This window comes from Lagenorhynchus albirostris, chromosome 5 (assembly GCF_949774975.1).
Source record: "Lagenorhynchus albirostris chromosome 5, mLagAlb1.1, whole genome shotgun sequence".
NCBI lineage: Eukaryota > Metazoa > Chordata > Mammalia > Artiodactyla > Delphinidae > Lagenorhynchus > Lagenorhynchus albirostris.
The window spans coordinates 19,478,530-19,494,590 of NC_083099.1; the positions used below are offsets into that span (position 1 = coordinate 19,478,530).

The 16,061-nt window shown below is 37.8% G+C and overlaps 1 long non-coding RNA gene across 1 annotated transcript; it reads left to right on the forward strand.

Annotated features, from left to right (window-relative positions):
• Positions 1-11,339: 11,339 nt before the first annotated feature.
• Positions 11,340-15,611, forward strand: LOC132520390 (uncharacterized). Its single transcript, XR_009540542.1, has 3 exons — positions 11,340-11,441; positions 14,165-14,217; positions 15,436-15,611. It is a non-coding gene; the product is annotated as an uncharacterized LOC132520390 (long non-coding RNA).
• Positions 15,612-16,061: the final 450 nt, after the last annotated feature.

Consider the following 16,061-nt stretch of genomic DNA (forward strand, 5'->3'; position numbering starts at 1 on the left):
CTGAAATGCTAGAGTCTTAACTTTCTCAAATATAGTAAACTAAAAACAATGGGATAAAATGTGAAGATGATATATTTTTAAAGAGTGGAATATATAAAATTGGCTGATAAAACAACTCTATAAAATATTCAGAGAACATCAACAAATTAAGGCTTATTACATTTAGTACCACACTATAAAGCAGTATATGGAGTTGTGGAGATTTGGCACATGTTCAGAGATCTAAAAGCAGGAGGAAATAATGCTATTCCAGAACCCAAAATGGAAAGATAAAACTCAAACATATGGTAAATTTTCTGAAAATTAAGTATGTAGCTGGTCAGAAATTTGAAATATTGGGTTCCCTGAAGGAAATAATATTTTGCACAGGTATAAACAGCTATTTTCCAAAGAATTATGTTCACTTGCAATTTTGATACAGTTTGATGAGGTAGAAATAGGATAAAGAACAGTGAGGGGAATCCAGTGGCTGGTACAGAAATGAAAACATGGTTGCCGCCAGAAAGGCTGAGCAGCATTTCCCAGATATTGAGAGACATTATCAAGAAATGCTTGGGCTTCTCTGGTGGCGCAGTGGTTGAGAGTCTGCCTGCCGATGTAGCGGACACGGGTTCGTGCCCCAGTCCAGGAAGATCCCACATGCCGCAGAGCCTGTGCGTCCGGAGCCTGTGCTCCGCAACGGGAGAGGCCACAACAGTGAGAAGCCCGCGTACCGCAAAAATAAAAATCATAAAAATAAATGCTTGATGAGTTTCCTCTCTCCATTTTATTATTTATGATCAAGAGACAAAGAATCCATGCCAAATGGGCTATGTGTGGAAAGAAGAGATTATGATAGAAACGGGTTTTGTATAAAATTTTCAGTTGCTAGAGACCTTGTCATAGCAACTACTTTGTAATGACCTCATTTCTCCTATGTTTCACCCATGTTATAAAATAGAAAGTAATTCATACTAGTTAGAAATATAGCATAGCAATTAAGAGTGAACACTCTGGAGTAAGAGTACCTACGTGCAAATCCCAGCTCTGTCATTTGCCAGTTGTATAGATTCAGTCAAGATATTTCAACATTTTATGCATCAGTTTCCCCCTCTATATAAAGGGGATAAGAATAGCTCATAGGATTGTGGTAAAATTTTAATAAATTAATATATACAAATATATTGGAACACTATGTAATAAATGTCAGCAATCATCATGAGCAGCGTAATTATTGTTCTATTATTACTGTAAAAAGAAGACCATAAGTTCACATATACAGACCTCCTAAAATGTTGAGAAGATGTCAGCTAAAAACATTCTAAAACTGAAGCCTATGATGATTGTTTAGATCGTCCCAGAGGAAAACCGGCTCCTGTGTTAGGAACTATCTATCAAAACAAAGCGTACGTGGAATGACCCCACAAGACAGATACAGAAGAAAAAATCTTACAGCTGGACCTAATAGCTCAAGCTCCTGGCACTGCTCCCACTTCCTGACCTTGTCTGATCTGCGGGAAAAAGGATCTGGGCAAGCTGCCCCCATAGCTTTGGGGAAACTACCCGTAGATGGAACAGTTTAATTGAAAATTCCAAAACTTCCTAAAACTCCGTGGTAGGATCATGTCATTCTTATCCAGAGAGCCTAGAGCTGTTTTCTGCCACCTAAGGGATATTTACTCCATCCCTGTGCTCCAAGCAACTGGGTTTAAGCTGCTGTTTCTTCCCTTTTTTCAAAGGAGGAGCAATGAAGCTATTTAAAGAAACATAACTTTTTTCTAAGTTCTATATGGGACAAGACTAGACTAAAGAGAGACAAAGGCTGATAGCCTTAAATAACTGCAAATCTATTCATATCCAAAACAGAGCACGGGTTGTGTGTGTGCGTGTTGTATGTATGTGTAGGTTGTGTCGTATGTACGTGTGTGAGTGGTGTGTGTGTGCACCCACATATGTGAGTAAGAAAATGTCTGTGGACAGATGGCTGGATCAATGTCTACAGAAAATAACAAGGCAGCATGCATGGTACATTTCAGTGTGTGCTGGTAAATTCACAGATGTTTGGAGAAAAGGGTGGGAAAATATGACCTATCAGAGTCCCCAGCCAAATTTTGCTGGAGGAATGGATCTGAACTATATATAATAAAGGCCTAAAGAATATGATCAACTTTAAGCTTAAGAATAATCCTGGAAAGTGATTTGAAGCGTTTTGAAAAGAAAGTTATTAGATAAGTTAAATAGCATAAGAAAATCATGTCCTTAAAAGAGAAAAATCCAGAGAAGCATGCCTGGGTATGAAAAGGTGATCTGAGCATGATAAGGTACTGTGTAAGACACTAACAGGATAATAGTAAAGACAGTCTGACTAACAAGTTATTTACACGGACTCGAGAGTAGTAGGAAATAGGATAAACATGGGCTCATATTCTCTTGGCTTTGCTTAAACAGAGGAAAAAAGGTCAAAAAGAAAATTAACCAATTAATGAATGCCATGTAAAATTAAACAATGTCCTGTACTTCTTAATATGGCTAAATATAAGTGCCCAAAAGGGACATCATTCTTCCTTGTAACTATATTGTTGCATTATTTTTTTCAAAATGCATTAAATATCCTTGCCCCCAAATATCTGGGTCTTTTATCTAAAGAAAATTAGACAGCCTGTTGAATTTAAAAGTGAGTTTTAAACCCAGTCTCCAGTTTTACTTTTACAGTTTTAATAAGTTCAGTCCTGTGAATGGGTTGTCACCTGTCTGCTTTATTTATGGGAGCAGATCAAACACAGAGAGATGACAATGTGTACCATTTCTATCACTGTACTCGAATAGCATCCTAACAATTCATCAAAAACCAAGATCCATGTGGTCTGGTGAACAGCACCACTGTTATCTGGGTCAAAATTGAGCTGCCACCAGGACAAACAAGAAGTACTTTAAGCCCATTTTAGTCACAAGTGGTTCCTTAAATATTTTACTAGCAAAACTGCCACCTGCCTTGAAACTTGAGTTTTATGACCACACTTGCAGGTATATTCTTTTACCAACTTGTGATCTGAATCCTTGGGGGCCTGTTACCAAGCACAAGCTATAATAAACAGTCTAATATAACCTAATAAAACAAACCAAGGGAATGACTATGGCTGTTGAACAAACAATTCATTCCTGAAGTTAAAAATGTAAAATTAAACCTAAATAACTTTACAAGATATCTTGGTAGCACTACCCACAAAAATATGGTGTGTCTTCCCCCAACCTCATTTACTGCTCTATAATTGGCTTCTATTTGTCCACTGTCTGCACATCTGGATTGATTTCCCTTTGGCACAGGGAGATTTACGTTGACTCCTCCACCCACCCCTGTCTAGTTTCTCTTATAACCAAAGGCATATAATTCAAGGTGTCTGTGAGGAATTAAGGTGGCAATTCGTGACCTACACAGAGACAAGAGTCACTGGACTGTGCTCTTTTCAAAAACTCTACTGCTATATCTTGGCACTAACTGGAAATTACATAGATAATTGACAGGTGATATATAGATAGATAGACAGATAGATAGATAGAGTCAGACAGACAAACATAGACAGACAGACATAAAACTTTTATGATGGTAGGTCCCAGCTTCCAAAAGGGAAGGTCTGTTTTTTAAGGAACCAGATCACATTGTGTCCTTCAGTGTCATAACACCAGGAGCCCAGAAAAAGAAAAAAAAACAGTGGGAGTAAAGCACATTGGACATGCCAATAAATGAATGATAAATTATTAAAGCATGATCGGAAATATTGCCATTTTTCATAGCTGTCACTTTAAGTATAAAAGCATCAGCACATTAAACTAGTTACTGCTTTTTCATAATTGAGACTTTAGCTCCTAGCTGTGCCCTGCAGCTTTTCATTAATCACTGGGACTGAAGTTCAAGCTCAGTGACAGCTTAGAAGGCATTAAATGGGCAAAGTATTTTCCAGGTACAGTTAGGAAAGGGCTTTCAGTTGTATAATCCATAGCTAATTGTTTTTCAAAGTCTCTAAACACAATCTACTCCTGGCGTTTCCTAGTGACAGAATTAGCTGCAAACTGGTTTTCTTTTTATCTTCCCAGGCTTTCTCTCATGGAAATCTATTGAGAGGCCTATTGTTAGCTGCATAAAACAGGTGCAGAATGACTGTGATATGTAAAACTGTAACTGATACTTAACCAAGGAAACATTTATTAGATTGCCTCTGAAACAATACTTCCTGAATACTTATTCTAATCATACCATTTAATTTGTCATAAAAGAAACAAGATGGCATGAAATTTTGCACACAGGCGGAATTCACTTTTCTAATGGAAAAAAAAGGTCCCCGTTGGATTATTTTAACAAATGCAACTGAGTCTTCACCCAACGTGAAGTAAGACTGCAGCTTCTCACATTGACACTTGAACACAAAGATTCCCAGCATAAGACCCTCTGTTGCTTTAGTTCATCAATTTTTTTTCCTTGTCTGCAAAGTGTTATACATCAGGTTTTAATGGATGTGCCAAAGCATTCTTTCTTTTGTGTAACAAATTATCAAGAGCATTGAGGTTCATTAATTATGTCATCTAATTGGATTGAGGCAAGTGCAAAATACCTCAGATGAAGTGGTCACTGGCAGAAAGGCCTAAGTGCAAGTTTTTCTATTAGAAGCCAGCATGTCTCCAGACTCTTGGAATTACTTTGTACTTATTGATTAATGGCCATAATTTATTACAGTGCAGAAGATCTTGCATTGAGTTAAATGTGTGATTAATCAATTTTCCATAAAATTATGAACAGCCGACCAGTTGCCAGAAAGAAAATACCAAGTGCATTTTCCCACGGTGTAAATATATCAGGACTTCAGCTAATAACTGTCTATCACTTGCTTAATATTCCCTGTCACACTGATAAATGTCATCCCCACAAATGGGCCACAGGTAGTAATGATGGAAAGACCACCAAACATGTTTTATAGCTACCCTTCTTATATAATGAAATACTCTTTGAATCCATCTCCAAACAATTTATTAATGCAAAATTCATTTCTGCCTTCAGCTTGAAATATATCATTGTTAAGTCAACAATATTATATTAAACTGATAACTGATATTGAAGAAAGAAAACCTTAGGCGAAAGAAAGATGAATTTTGGACTTCCTGTGCACAGGAGCTCATTTTTATTTTCCGTCTAAAATTCAGACATGTGACTAATTGTTGTCAGTTCTAATCTGCTTTTAAAGCACAGCATGTCTGAGAAGCGAGAACACTAAAGAGACCTGCTGATTGAAGAGAAGAACACATTTTGTTCCAAAGGTTAATTTCTCTGGTTAAATAACAGGTATTATGGGGACTCACTAAATGAACTTTTTTGAGCAAGGGTACTTTAGTTTGCAACTACGCTAGTTAGATGCCGCCTCCTAAAAAAGTACAAAAGACATATGAAAATGGTGAGATAACCTAACGATACCGGAATCAATCACATTTAGGAAAATGAACTTGTATTAAAACCTATTATAGAAATAAAAACTGATAGCATATGTAAAGATTTAACTGGAATAAATAAATGTAAGCATGACAGTGATACGTCACCGAGCCATCCCAATCCGGAAGTAGTAGAACAATACATGTAACAACAGTAAGAAAATAAATAAAAGCTGAACGAATACTCAAGCACTATAAGAAGGATCCTAAAAATGCTAGAGCACAAGGGTCTTAAATATCATCATTCTTCCTCTTCCTGGAGCGGGGAGATAAATGAGCCAGGGCATGAGGCTTGCTGTGTGGATCTCAGTCAATAAGACACCTATCTCTGATACTACTCAACTTTATCTGAGATAAGAATTTTTTTTGGCCTTACTCCCACCCCTCAAATACAGTGCAACTTCCCTTATCTCCAAGTTACTTGGTGCTATTACAGTAATAGGAGGACACCTGGTGTAGACCTTTGCAGACCACTTTTGCATTGTCAGAGTCTCTTGGGCTGCATAGATCATGATGCCTCCAAACCGTTTCTTCTACAAGAATGGTCATATCCTCCTATTAAATTTAGATTCCCTAGTTTCTTTCTTTTTTTTTTTAATTGGATGACCAGCCCCACCCCCAACAAATAACTGGCATGGAACATGGCAAGGAATGTGGCTGCTACACCCTGAAGCCTTCTCTTTTTTCTACTAGAAAGCTCTCCTTCTCCTCTGTCCATCTTTGAGTCTCTGTTAAGTGCAAGTGATGGAGGCTGAGTCCCTTGCTCTCTAGATCCTCTAGTTTCTAAACTACACATGCAAGTTGAATAAGAACAAAAAACTATATCTAAAAGCTCTATCTAGCATCATTCCCATTCATATATTTACTGTACAATTTGGCAAACATAGTCACGGAAATAGTTCCCCAGGCCTCCTTTTAATATCACGCAAGGGATTTATTTTAGCTGGTTCTTTATTCCCAATTTTCTCCTCCTGTGTTGTATAGAATTTTTAAGTATGTCTGTGTTGGATGTTTTATGCTAACTATTAAAATTCCGTAATTCCTTAAGCTCAAGTCGCAATCATTTTAACACATTAAATCTCTCCAACTAGAAGGGATCAAACTTCTCCCTGGAAGAAGGGGGATTAGGGCTTTCCACGTGCCTAGCAAAAGCATTGTGTTACATGACCTTTTCCTAGTCCTGTGGAATTTTCAAGCTGAACCTTACTCTGACACTTATTTTAATATTTTTCTTTTGTCACACCATATTTTAAGGTAGACTTCAAACTTGCCACAGAAAAGGAAGTTTCTGTTGCAGGGAGGGGAGAAAAGATAAAGGACCATATGACCGTGGTGGAGAAACTGGAACCCCTGTGTGTTGCTGGTGGGAATGTCAAATGGTGCAGCTGCTGTGGAAAATTGTCCGGTGTTTTCTCAAAACATTAAACACAGAATTACCACTTCTGGTAATTTCACTTCTGGGTATATACCCAAAAGAATTGAAAGCAGAACCTCAGATATTCATATACCCATGTTCATGGCAGCATTATTCACAATAGCAAAAAAGTGGAAACAACCCAAGTGTCCACTGATGGATGAATGGATAAACAAAGTGTGTTTTAACATTTTCATTGGACTATTATTTAGCCTTAAAGAGGAAGGATGTTCTGACACATGCTACAACATGGCCGAGCCTTGAAGACATTATGCTAAATGAAATAAGCTAGTCATGAAAGGACAAAAATTGGATGATTCCACATACAATTACATGAGGTACCTAGAGTAGTCAGATTCACAGAGACTGAAAGAAGAACGGTGATTGCCAGGGGTTAGGATATTTAATAAGTTTGGAGTTTTCATTCTGCAAGATGAAAGGAGTTCTGGAGATGGACAGTGATGCTGGTTGTACAACAATGTGGATGTACTTGGTGCCACTGAACTGTAGCCCTAAAGTGGGTAAAATAGTAAATGTCACGTTACATAAATCTTACCACAATTAAACAAAAGAAAAGGAACACAGGACTATCAAGACAGGGGTAAGTGGGGAGAAGAGCAGTTCAGAGGTGTTTTTGCTACTTTGGGCTAGAGCCCTCCTCTGATATGGTACACATCCTGGAAAGGTGTGGTCAGTGCCTTTTGTAACAATGCAAGATGTCACTGATCTACTTGTGAAGCGAGTTGACAAGTTCAATTACGTTACGTGTCATTGCTGAGTACATTTTTTTGCCTCTCAACAAAGCCAAACAGGTGGAAGAGTGACTGTGATTGGCAGCCAAACAGTGTGTAAACCTAGTGAATTGAAGTCTTTAATTGCTGTGTGCCATTTGTTCTTCAGCGGCTGCAAGTTTGGAATCCAGTTCACAGGTTTGAGTATGTGGGTACTGCTGCCACGTGGAAAGAGTGGATGCCCCTTCTAGAGGGGTAATTGTTACTGGTGTTATGGACTGAATGTTTGTGTCCCCCCAAAATTCATATGTTGAAATGCTACACCCCAATGTGATGGTATTAAGAGGTGAGGCATTTGGGTGGTAATTAGAATTACGTGAGGTCATGAAGGTGGAGCCCTTATGAGTGAGTTAGATTAGCATTTGCCTCACATTTGGGACTCCTTAAGGGAGCCATGAGAGAGCTAGCTTCCCCTGTCTGCCCTTCTGCCATATGAGGACACAGTAAGAAGATGCAGCCTATGAACTGGGGAACAGGCTCTCACCAGACATTGAATCTGTTGGTGCCCTGTCTTGGACTTTGCAGCCTCTGCTACTGAGAAATAATTCTTGTTGTTTGTAAGCTCTCCAGTCTATGGTATTTTGTAGTAGCGGCCTGAACGGACCAAGATAACTTGCTTCCAAATGATGGTGGCAATGTTGGAACAGAGGTTAAGGATGTTGTCAGGTCTTCCAATTTTTCAATAAAAGCCCAAAACACAGATGTTTCTGAGAAAATTTCCAATGTTTAAATGTTGGAAAATAATACAAACAAACAAAAAAAACCCTCTAAATATTGTGCATTTTTAGCCTGGTGACAAATTCAGCCTTTGAATGATCAGTTTTCCCTTCTGTTTCAATGGGTCAGGCCAAATCCTCTACCTCTATTATTCCTTATCTAGAGCGTACTGGTTAGAAACTCTCTCCCCCATCTCTGAACTCACAGATAGATTGTTTGCATGTGCTCATACGCTTACCAGATATTATCGTTCTTTAAAGATGTGTGTGTATATGTGTGTACACTTTTGACTACTTTAATCCAAGCTTCTTGAGACTATAGTATAATTATTCATCCTATGCTTCATACAGTATCTTCTATCCATTATCTGCTAAATAAATACTTGCTAAATGTATGAATGTGTGAATCAATGAATGTAAGCTAAAGGGGGTGATGACCTCAAAGAACAGCCTGTATTATACTAAAAGTACATTTCCAAAGTTCAAATTGGTTTGCAATGCTTTCTTTTTCAAGTTGTAACTTTATTTATATGCAAAGGTTATGTCTTTTTCATCTTTGTAGCTCTCTCTCTTCCATGTACTAAGTGCTAAGATATATTAACTCTTTTAGTCCTAATTCATTATTAAGTGCCCCAAATTCTACATTTACTAATTTAATCATACAAACCCTATGACGCAGGTGCTATTATTGCCCCAAATTTCAAATGAAGAAACTGAGAGGTAAAGAACTTGCCTGTGATCACACAGAGTACATGGCAGCACCAGAACTGGATCCTAGGTAGTGGCCTCTTCACCACATCATGCTGTTTCCGTTAAAATTCCTAGAAGGAAACAGCTGACAGGGACTGCCCCTTAGCCTGGAAATGGGGCAGGGGAATGAGGATAAAGATTTCAACAACTATCACTCTTTTCACCTAAAATGTTTTTGTCTTTGACTTTTGTTTCTATTTTTATTTTCTTCCGTCCTTTTATAAGAAAAGAGATGCAATTGCATTTGTCAAATCATAGTTGAATGGAAACCATAGGTTGGTCACCAATCCAAGAGTTCAGCAAAAATCAAGGGAAACTTTCTATGAAAATCAATTTGGGTGTGTTAGGAATTTACAGTGGAGTATTGTATATCTTATTAGTAGTTAAAAATTATGTATAAATCCTTTATATGTGTAAAATCTACAGTAAATATATGTACATATATATACTCAACCTTTTTGTCCTGGGGAACTGGCTGTTAAACACTTACCATACACCATTGTATTAGAGAAACCATGGACAGAGTTGAGGTCTAGCTAAGGGGAAGCTGAGTTGAAGACACATTTACTTTGGCTTAGTGGAATAGATTTATGAGGTTTGCAGTCACTTCCCTGTGTAGCTAAGTTACTGTTAGTTATACACATTTAGGAAAGGCTTCTATAAATATTTCAACTGCTCACTGAGCTAACTTAGTACAATGACATAAATGTGCAGGGCTAGAGATTGTATTGTGATCTGAACATACCCTGTGGTGCCTGGTGCAGGAAGTACATGGGTTGTGGCCAAGAAATAAGAGCCAGAAGTTAGTCTGTGGAAAAGTCCTCAAATCATCTGCCATGAAAATTATTAGCAGAATTAGAATATCCTTGACACACTGTAAATTCCAAAATTTTCCCCGGTCAAGAACATATACAATATTTGAGGGTTTACAGTTAGAAATACACCATACTTTAAAAAAAAATAAAATGAAAGTACTTGATTTAGAAAGGCAACTTTTTAAAATCAGAATGGGTGGCGGGGGACAACCTGTAAAGGAAGACCCTTGCAGCATATTTTCTTTTTCTTTCTTGATGGAAATGGCATATTTGATAGAGCTAGAATTCAGCATTTTAGCTGCAGTTTGGAAATGTTTTGGAACGTTTCAATAAAACAACTGAAAATTTATAATTATCTGATTTGGGGGTATATGAAGGTTACCTTTTTTGCTCTCTTTAAATTTAAGTAAAACACTGCGAAAAGTCAGATAAAAATAAGCAAAATATGAAATCAAGGTAATAAAGTTGAGCAACAAAATTAATAGAAATTGATAGCTACTATTAATAAAACTTCTATCAGAGCATAGCAAAAGCAGTAATTCATTCAGAAGAAATGCAATTGAGATAGATACATTTCAACTATACTGTAAATGACTGTCACTGAAAGGAACTGCTAGACTGATAAATAGTGATTAGGAAAGTTATAATGCGAGTGATGGTGTACTGGAAAGAACACTGTCCTAGTATTTAATAAACATGGATTATAGGCCAGTTCACTCTTAACCAGTGGTGACACTGGGCTATTTGTGGTTCCTCACTGCTAAAAAAGCCATGCAGTTGGGCCAAGAGCCAATCATCTGACTGAAGCTCAAGTTCTCTCTCACTCTATTTCACAATTAATCAATTCTGATATTTTTTTTTCTTTTTGCGGTACGCGGGCCTCTCACTGTTGTGGCCTCTCCCGTTGCGGAGCACAGGCTCCGGACGCACAGGCTCAGCGGCCATGGCTCACGGGTCCAGCCACTCTGCGGCATGTGGGATCCTCCCGGACTGGGGCATGAACCCGCATCCCCTGCATCGGCAGGCGGACCCTCAACCACTGTGCCACCAGGGAAGCCCCCATCAATTCTGATATTTATCATAAAGAATAAATTACCATCTTACACCTAGAGGGTACGTAATTTCTGCAAATTAATGTTGAATATATTCTTCAAATATTTCATGGCTAATGCACTGACTGTTATGAATTCTTTTAATGGACTAGAGTTCTTGCCCTTCAGGAATTTGTCTTCTCCCATTCTGTGCCCAAGCCACCTCACTCCCCAAAAATACTTTCTAATGTCTTATGATAGCATTGCCTAGGGCATCCATCTGTCCTCTGCCTACCAAACTCTGTCTCAGTAATGTGAAATGTTCGAGTTAGGCAAATGGGTTGGAAATTCAGTGTTCATTTCCCAGACTGTGGTGGCAGTGGTCAAGCGTTAAAGAAATAGTGTTCCTAATTTATACAATCTAGGACACCAATTAAGAAGGACTGCTTGGATGTGTTTCAAGCCAGAAGGTAAGCCAAAGGCTTTTACACATTTTATCCACAACTTGGATGATGAAACGGGGATCCTGTTTATCCATTTTAAACATGAAATCCTGGAAGGAGGCGTTGCTTAACCTTTCAAATATTTGATTAAAATACAAGAAAATCTAAATAGTTTGGAAAAATAATCAGGAAAAGGTTGAGTTATCTAAAGAGACATACATTGGATGGTACAATTTTAAAGTAAATTATTGAAATATCAAGTAAAAATGTACTGTGCATGGTTGTGAATAAATTTTAAGGGTCTAGACTGGGGCTGCAAATTGAACAAGAAACGGCTATAATTTCAGCTTAGCTTTGCTATCTCCCAAAAGTCATTGTGAATCTTGCTGCATTTGGATATATAAAAAGATATAGGTTCAAATTCATCAATCATTTTATGCTTGGAATTAATAAATTTAAAACAGTAAAAAAACAACGTCACCTGTAGAAATTTTTCTTTCAAACATCTCCGTATGTTGACTATTACTCTAGAGATATATTTGGTTATTGACTGCACCATTAAGAGAAAAAAGATAACCTGGAGACAGTTCAAAAGAAAGCAGTGACACTGGTCAAAGAATTAGAATTAGATGACCATAAAAAGAAATCTTGACAGGAATTTAAATTTTCCAAATAAAAACTAGGATGCCTGAGGAATAACATGGTAAGGATTTTGATGTTTGTAAAATATGTCTAAGATTATTTTTGTTGAAGCTATGAATAGAAAAAAATAGCTATGAAAATGGAGTTTGGACCTAAGGAACCAATTTGTAACCATCTACTTATAATCTTGGCTGTAAGTGCAAGAGGCAGAGTACAAAGTAGAAAACCTAGCTGTCCAGGTCTGAAAATAGCACCCTCTGCTTCTCCTTCCAGGACTAAAGCTGCCTTTGGCTCTCCAATCTCTTACTATCTCCTTTGAAATGCAAATGATTTGGGAGGGGTTGCCCTTAATTCACTCATTTAATCTAGCAGTTAACACCTTAGCAACTAGAAGCCAACCTAAAAAAAGAAAGAAACTGGGTGAGGGTTTTGGTGGGTATGCAGCCCTCCTGGAGCTAAGTTCTATCTGGAGGAAGGAAAGGAGTGTTTGTCAGAAAGGAAGACTGTATCCAAAATGTTGTCCCTTATTCTCAGTCCACTTTTGGTGTGCATGCCAAAGGTCACCAACCCCTGACCCAGCATAACTCTTGAATTTGTTATAAAATGATGAAAATGGTTTAAAGAACCCTCTTGTCACAAATTCCCAACTCCGTGAGGCACTTTCATCTGTAATGTTCCAGGGTTGGTAGGAAGGGTGGAAAGTGAATGGCTTGAAAATAGTCAGATCTCTTTAACTAAAATTAGTTTCTGGCAAGGGCTCTCAGCAACATTGGCCTACATTTTCCAGAACTATTGTTCTTGTGCTTTTGCCTAAGTGTGTTTGCATAGGCAGGAGCTGGCCATAAAGGAAAATGAGAAAAGCTGTGACTAAACGAAGGAGAAAATAAAATCCATATGACTAAAATGCTAGCACAGAAACTTCATTAATCATTACTTCAGGAATGTAAGACTCCTCTGTGAGGATACATGGAAAACTTCATTGTGTGTCCCTGACATACACTATTAAAAACTGCCTCCTAGCCAAGCAGACTTGGCTCTCACCCACATAAATGAACTATCATTACTCAAGGGGGGTGTAGAACACTTTGCTCTAGGTGTCTGCTGCTTTTCTTGTTTGACATCCATTAAAATTCTGCTTCCATTCTCCAACGTGGTTATGCACTGTAAACTTTTGGTTTTAGGCAACTAAACTACAACCAGTTGAAAAGATGGAAAATGGGCAGACATAGCTCTTACTGTCATATGATATACATATTCATCAAATCTTTTGAAAGAATCGTCAAAAAGTGGAGAGTACGACTTATTACTGCCCTGGGATGGCTGAATATTACATGCTGTCCATTTGAGTGAAAAATTACTGAGCACACACTCCAACAGTATAAGTATCAGATCAACTGCACTTTGAAGAGCTGCCTTGACACAAACCACACACATATATTCATTCTGACTGAGGAGACAAGGATACAATAATTTAGCAAAACATATTTTTTAAAACTTATTAGATCAAAAACACAGGTTGGTAGTGGAACCCATATTGCAGAGCACACTGATTTTCTATCCTTGGCATCCCAATTAACCTTACCAAAAATGGCGGTCTTTTCTCACTTTTTCTACAAAGTATACATGAACACTCCATTTCCAAAATCTGTCATGAGCTTTAAGCTAGCCCTTCTGAGAACATTTCAGTTTTTGTATTTGCCTTTTCTTTTAAGCCTGTAAAATGTCCTAAAGTGAGAAAGTAGGGAGGTAGGAAGGAGGATTTTGGAGTAAGAAATCATATAAGATCTGTGGAAAAGATAAGTGTCTTTTCTCTGTTAATGAAGTTTCTTTCCTTCTTTCTTTATTTTCTTTCTTTCTCTCTTTCTTTCTTTCTTGCTTGCTTGCTTGCTATGAAGGTGGAGATCTGCGTCTGCCTTATTCACTGCTATATTTCAAATGCTCAGAACAGTGTTGGGCAGACAGTAGGTCATCAGAGAACATGTGTTCAATGAATGAATGATGTTTTTCTCTGTAAATTACATTCAATGAGTATTTTTCTTATTACTTCCTGATGATAGAAAATCCACTGAAAATATTTACTGAAAACAGTCTTATTTTTTTCCACCCAGGAAAGAATCTTCTTAACAGAATACATAAATTCCAGAGGAATAGATATGAACAGGTAAGAGACAAAAGTAATATCCTCTCCACATCCACATTTCCTCACTGCCCAGATAGACTCAAACCAGTTCAGAGATCAATTGTGTAACAACGTTGCAGTCTTCATTGAACTGCTCTCCACAAGCATTAAACATCTATGTGTGTGTGAAACTGTGCTGTAAGCCATGTGCTCAAGTGAATAAGGTATGGACCTCATATTTGAATTACTCAGAGCCTGGTAAGAGAGAAGGGTACATAAACAAGTAATTGTAATACAGTGTACAAAGTACAATAATAGAAGTAATTAATCCTGTTTGGAGAAGCTGGCGGGCAGGTCAGATTTCTTAGAGGATATCGTGACAGATGTTACAGAAGACATTTTGACTGTTTGAATGTGAAACAGGAGCTTGCTAAGCAGACAAGATCAGAAAGGCCATTCCAGACAGAGAGGACAGCATGAACAGTAGGGTGAAGGACAGAAGCTGTCCAACACATTTGGAAAACCACAAGTCAATTCTGTGAGGAGTTGCGTTTGGAAAGATAAACAGATATGAATTCTAAAGGGGATGGAAAATAGAAGGGTTTAATAAATAAGGGCTTAAGATGATCAGGTTTGCATTTAAGAAAGATAACCCTAACTCCAGTGGAGAATAAATTTAAATGGAGTATGACCAAGGAACGGAATACAGAAAAAGGAACAAGTTTAGGGGCTTGGGATCTCAGGTATCTGTGAATACCTAGGTGTACACTACTCTGCAGTTCAGGAGAAATTTTTGAGCTAAAAATGCAGATTGAGGAATATTTGTTAAGTGGTCATTAAGTCCATGGTATATGACAATATTGTGATGAGAAAAAGCTAGAGAACAAAGAGAAACAGAAAAAATAAAAAGAGAGAAAAAGAACCCAAGGAAAGAAATAGAGAAGTAATGGACATAGATGTATGAGAAGAACCAGGGGATAAATTACTTATATTGTAAATATATCCACCTCCCTGTTTCTAGAGTTTGAAATCTTCGGAAAGTAAGTGTATGTGTAATAGGGAAGAACAAATTCTGACTCCATATTAGATCTGTTCTATCGCTTGTGCTTAGTCATGCTGGCTCTGCACCTTTTGTAAAAGAATGTTGCCTATAGCCTGAAGTACACGAGGTAGCCTATTCTCAGGGCTCTGACCTTTAACAGTCCATTCATATAGAGATATAAAGTTGCAGAACAGAGAATAACATTTGTTTTATTGGAGGTTTACAGGAACATCATGACCTGACCTACGTGGACAGCAGCAAGAACAAAGGATTCAGACACCAAGAAGTTTGCAACAACTAACCACTCCCCTCCCTCACCTTGCCTTTAAAAGTGCTTTGCTGAAACCCTTTGAGCAGTTTGGGGTTTTGGGGGCATGAGCTGCATGTCTCCTTGCATGGCTCTGCAATAAACCTTTCTCTGCTCCAGACTCCGATGTTGGCCTCACTGTACATCAGGCACAGGAACTTGTGTTCAGTAACGTATGTTTCATAGAGTTCGATGTTTCAATTGTTCAGAATAGAAATGTAAAAAGAAAATTAATTTTCTTAGAGGGCATGAAATATTATTACCAACAACTCTGGTACCCATTGACTCCTGATTTTACCTATAGGCAAAGTATTTTTTTTTACTTGACATTTGTATAGTGTATTATTGTATATAAAGTTTCTTCATGTGTATTCAGCTTATTATTAATTCTTTCAACAAGCCTGTAAGATAGGAATTCTTTTCAAATGGAGAAACCCAAGATTCAAAGCCCAAGTAACGAATCCAAGGAAAGTTCCCAGGACTGACTGAGTTCCATGTTGCATCCACTAATATTGTACTCAGAGTTCAAGGAGTAAA